The sequence below is a fragment of the Aulonocara stuartgranti genome (genome assembly GCF_965226115.1).
Source record: "Aulonocara stuartgranti genome assembly, chromosome: 4".
In the NCBI taxonomy this organism is placed as follows: Eukaryota; Metazoa; Chordata; class Actinopteri; order Cichliformes; family Cichlidae; genus Aulonocara; species Aulonocara stuartgranti.
The window spans coordinates 8,870,526-8,876,640 of NC_138942.1; positions in this window are offsets into that span (position 1 = coordinate 8,870,526).

Consider the following 6,115-nt stretch of genomic DNA (forward strand, 5'->3'; position numbering starts at 1 on the left):
TATAGCTTTTAAAGGTCAAGGTCTATGCCAATCATAAGTAAACAAAACGGCGCACAGATAAAAAAAAAACAAAAAACAACCAACTTCTCCATCTGATACTAGTAGAACTAGTAGTGGATTTTGTGTTTCTGGTCTCAGTTTCTACTACGTGAAATAAAAGCATGATATCAAACACTGTGAGGTGTTTGCTTTTATCAAAGCGATTGGTGTTCTTTCCAGTAGATGGTAAGACTTCATAACCATGGGAGTTTGATGGTACCATTACTTATACAATCAATTAATATTTTGGTTATTATTTTAGATTTTAGATATGCAAATATAGGACCTACGTATTAAAAAATCTATTGATAAAATAAATGATGAAAGCAATTTTGTCAGTGCTTTGTCCTCTCTAAAAGTCCTTGAAAGACTCCTACCAGCCTACATTTCTAATGTTTCAGTGAAGAAATTAATAGCTGCTCTGCCTTGAGGGAATATCAGCGACAGAGTTTAAAAAAATGACAGTATGAACGTTTTTTCTGTACTGGTTTTATGGCCTGTGGCTGATTACTTTTCCAGTGGTGGGTCACATGCCCTACATAGCTCTTATCTAGCACACAGAGCAGGATTTGTCCAATCTTACCATACCAAAGCTAATTTTGTTTCCACAAACAGAAACTGATGTAAAAGACACCTATTGAAAGACCACATTCCTCAGGCTCTGCCGAGTCATTAGTGTGTAGCGACAGGGTTACATAACATGTTATGCCTCCTCAAATTGTTACCTTAACTCTAAGTGGACCTACTGAAGTCTTGACCCCCCTTTAACCCCACCTTCTGTGCCAGGCTTCCCATTAAAGCCAGGGTCAAAGTTCAGAGGAACCACGTTAGCGAAGGAGCTTTACTCGGCCCCAGAGACCTAATGAAAACACATACCAGCAAATTAGACTGCCAGCCTTCAGTTTGACAAACATAAATATGAGAAGTTCAACCATGACCTGGGAAACGCAAAAAACCCCTCTCAGAGCCACTGTAACAAATAGGCCCAGTCAGGACTTGATAGGGCACAAGGGTATGTGATCATGTTCCAGTCTTTCCCCTGAGTTCGTATTCTCTCTGGTGGTGGTGGTGGGGCATTCACTGCCATTCATTTCTTAAAATCACAGTAGCGCTGACACAATACAAGCATTCATTTACAAGTTCCACACTTATGGGGCAATAGTGTTATGATTCGTTTCATCTGCTAGATGTACATTAGATACTCAATTTTAGCTCTGCTTTTAGTCTCGGCCAACTTTTGATCTGCTTCTTTAGCGGATATGTGCTCAATTATGTTCAATAGCAAGTAACTGAGTGCACTTATTGTCCATTTTGTTCTGATCGGGGAGTCAAATTTGGCTTTTGGAACTTTTCTGGTTATTAATGATGCTTTGAGATTGGCAAGAGTTGCATGCTAGATAGCTTAACTCTGAGCTGCAGCATGCTAGCTCTGTAAAGTTGAGGTGAGCTGCCGATTCAGTGACACACTCTCTGACCAACTTAACTTGTCATTTTAAAAATGCACTTTTATATAAATCCCAGGTGGCAGTCATCCTCAAACAGGGATGTGATAGCAGAAGTTGTGATTCTTACAGGAGCTCCTGGACACCCAGAGAAATAAAAGGATGTTTACAAAGATGTGAACATTTAAGAATCGGGGTAAGCTTTATTTATGCCTTCATTAGGTAAATGTGTTAGAGAGACAGACTGTCTTTTGTCAGAATTTTCAAAGATGTCCTTTGTCTCCTCTTTTTGTTGCCTATGGCATCGTTTAAAGGGGGATTCTCATTACATAAATGCTTTTCACCAGTGACTCAGCGACACAATGCTATTGAATATTTTCTGCTGCTCCCTTATGAGACCGCTCGGAGGGCAGTACAGTTATATAAAGATCTCATACTCTGATAAGATCCCAGACTTTTCCTTTCTGTTTGAATGACCACAATAACCTGTTTCCACCCTTAGCTTGTAATGCAGAGATGACTTGAGTGAGGAATGCCGTGACGTGGCAGAGGGAAATGTCTGACTGATGCATTATCCCTGTTTTTGGTTTTGTCATAGAGCTCTCAATCATGCACCGTTTGCTGACTATTTGATTTCCTTTCTTTGCTTATTTGCCTTCACTTGTGAATGAAAAAAAGTCTGATGGCTGATGATAACCTCTTTCCTAGAACAAGCAGTTCATGAGAATCAAACTTTCGTAGGAAATTAGCTTTCTTAACAAGAACTAACGGAGTATATGTGGGCTGCAAAATGTCAAATCCATAGATAAAAACTGCTTATTGCCTAAATTCTCTGTTTATGGTTCTTAGTTCTAACCCATTGTTTATGCAGAGAGAGGTTTCCATATAATGAATGGCTTCAGAATCAGGCGGGTAATCTCGCCCCAGTCTATAGGCGTTCCCTGTCTTCTTTGGTTACTTATGCAGGGCTTCACTATGTATCGGATCAGTTGTGCAATTTGTCCTTAGCGAGCAACTTGTGTTTTGTCCCGGGAGTTTAATAGCAGGCATCACTTTGCTTGGGTAGAGAGCTAATCACTAGCAGGGTGAGGGCAGGCTAGCAGCAGTCCCATTTAACACATGACATCATACTTTTATTAACTTTTTCATTTGTACAGTAGCGTGATGGTGTTGATCATAGATCACAGTTTGGTGCGATCTTCCATCTCTTCGCAGTGAGCTCAGTGTGAACGGAACAGCAAAGGTCTCACACCTCATAAAACTAAATAGTCCAAAACCGCTGCATGATTTAGTTGCTTAACGCATTACCCACTGTGGTTAATATAAAATGCAAACATCTCCTCACAGGGATGAATCGGTGGTTTCCCAGACGCTGGTGCTGGAAGTCAATCACCTCAGGACTGCAGGATGACGTGCACAGTTGACGTTCGAGCGGTATTAAAAGATAGGTTCTTAATCCTTTTGGCAACTGAGAAAAACACTGAAGGGGGATAAAAATAAGGCATCGGGATAGGATCAAGAGCTCATTGCGGTGGTTGTAGTCGAAGTTCAACACTAAGAAAACAGGCCTGTAGGAGAAATAGTGTGTGGCCTTATCAAAAACTACTCAGTTATCGTGTTACTCTATAATGATAGATTACTGTAGGCAGACGTAGGTTAGTTGGCTGTTTGCTCCTTGTTGTAAAGCCGATAAGTTCTTTTTTTTAACAAACAAATAATTCCTTAATGTTATGTTAAGTTGAACAGGCAGTCCCTTGGGTGCTGCAAATAAGCAGAGTTGTTGCAAACCATATACACAGTATATTATTCTGGTGTATCATAATTCTAAATTATCTTGTTTGGCAGCAAAATAAACAATTTCCCAGTCTCGTTCCCTCCAGGACCAAAGGTTTTAAACCTCTAAGACTTACGCTTACTGCTTCTTTAGGTACACCTCTTCAACAGTTCAATAATGCAGCATGGCAGCAACTTAATGCATTTAGACATGGTCAAGACAACCTTCAAACTGGGCACAACAAAATGGGGAAAAAGGGGATTTAGATGACTTTGAATGCGGCATGGTTGTTGGTACCAAATGAGCTGCTCTAATTGTTTCAGAAACTGCTTAAAAACTGGTATTTTTCTGCACGGCCATCTCTAGGGTTTACAGAGAGTGGTGTGGAAGAGAGAAAGCATCCAGCAAGTGGCACTTCTTTGGGCAGTAAAGTCTTGTTGATGCTAGCGGTCAAAGGAGAACGACCAGAATGCTTTCAGTTGACAGGAAGACAACATTAAGTCCAACAACATCTTGTTATGACCAAAATATCCAGAAGAGCATATCTGAACAGGCAACATGTGAATTCTTAAAGTGGCTGTGCTACAGCAGCAGACGAACAGCAGAAAACTAAGGCTACAGCTTACATGTGCTCACCAAAATTGGACAACAGAAAATTAAAAACCATTGTTGGTATGTCTCAATTTCTGCTGCGACATCTTTTGATTTGTCCTGCAACACTTGGATGGTTGGGTAAGAATTTGGCATAAACAACACAAATGCATGCATCAATCCTGCAATGTATCTGCGGGTATTGTAATGCTGTAAAGAATATTTTGTTATGCCTCATTTACACCGTGACTATTGTTGTTGACCATGTCCATCCCTTCATGTTCACTGTGTCCATCTTCTGATGGAGGATAATGTGCAATGTCACAAAGCTCAAATAGCCTCTAACTGATTTCTGGAGCATGAGAATGAGTTCACTGTACTCAAATGCCCTCCACAGTCACCAGATTTCAATCCAATAGAGTACCTTTTTGGATGTGGTGGAATGGGAGATTTGTATAAATTTGCAGCAGCTGCATGATGTCATTACACCAATATGGTTGAAGAATTAAGGCAGTTCTAAAAGCAAAAGGTCATCTAACCTGGTACTAGGAAGGTGTAACTAATGAAGGGACCAGGAATATATATATGTCTCATGCAGTGCATGCATGAGACATATATTTAATTGTTATTTAATAAGCAAAAAGCACCATATACTGTGAATCTTACTACAAATAACACACAAATATTTAAAATCATTTTTATGTCTGTTTCTTTCATATTTCTGGATTTTAGCAGAGCTTCATATACTAAATTCCTCTTTCCATGCTTGGATGCATATTTTGCTCTTCAGTGTTGCAGTTAGCAACAAGGGTAAAGTGCATTTAGCAAACTTCCTACTCTCAAACAAACTTATTCATTCAATGAACTCAGATTTTTTAGAAGGGGCAACACATATGGGTTCTAGCTTTAGCACATCTCTCCTGACCAGAAGAGGGAAAAACTGACACGATGTTAAGGCACGAGGGTAGAGCTGGTGTTTAAATTGTAGATCCAAAGATTGCAGTGGAAAACTTGAGTGTGAAATGCATCTTTTATCCCCACAAATATGCAGTTGGCTCTTTGCAGACTGGTTGTGGCAACTGATTTGTTTTCTTTGAAAGCGTGCTCTGCTCTGTGTGGGTTTCTGCAAAACAGCAGTACAGGAAGAGCAGGCAGAGACACAGACAAGATGAAAGCTGTTCTCAGGTATGAAGATGAAAATCTCTTGCCACATCTGCTAAAGGATTGCAACTATAGCTGTGCACAGTCTACTGTTCACACGTAAAGACAGTGATTGTGGCAAACAGTTGATTTTCTTATGCAGGCAGATGAATTAAAAAAGACCTGTATGTGATGGTCAGACAAAATCAAAAATCATTGCTGTATTCACAGTAGTGGCTTTTTTTCTCCCTCTCAAAAAGTATAGAATAGATGCAACCTAAACCCCCATGAAAATTGCTGCAAGCAGTTTAACAATGCCAGTCTAGTTTGGTCAAAATAGCTACATACAGATTTAGATATTACACCACCCTAAGGCTATTGGGGTGTGGGCGTTAACAGATGCTGCCAGAGTTAACCATAGGTAGCAACACAGCACAGACAGACCAACTTAGAAACTGAAAATGCTTTCTCAGCTGTTGCTTCTTTCTCTGGTCTCGATCATCCCCCCTCGCTGCCACATCATTGTCTCATTAATCTAAAAACAGGGACATAAATCCTGTCAAAGCTCAATTTACTGAACCTTCTTTTTCCAAACACCACTTCCTTTGTTTGATAAAGGATTAAACATAACTTTAGAGAATTCAATAATAAACATCTTCATGGACCAGATAAAATATTAGTCATCAAAGCTCTGCAGCCATGGTCATCCATCAGAAGCCTATCTGAGTGGGTTCTAAGCAAAACAAATAGCTGTTTTCTCAGTTGGGACTTCATGACATTAAAAAAAAATAACAGTCACAGTCTGACAAACGTGATTTCCGAGCAATGGAAGATAAAAATGGTGTCGGAAATTTGGTTTGATTTGAGAACGATAAAACTAGAAGGAGGTTATGAGGACTATAGGTGACATAAATGTCAGAATCTGAGTAGAAGAAGATGCCGATAGAAGACACAGCAAACCAAGGAAACATGGAAGCAAAATGTCAGAATGTCTGACTCAGGAGAGAAATGGAAAAATGTATTTTATCTGGCAACTGAGCATAGGAGGAGAGGGTGGCGGTGGTAGTTTGTGGTCTGGGATATTAAAAAATGAGGGTAGTGCTCGTCAAACGTGCAGAGACATCAGTAA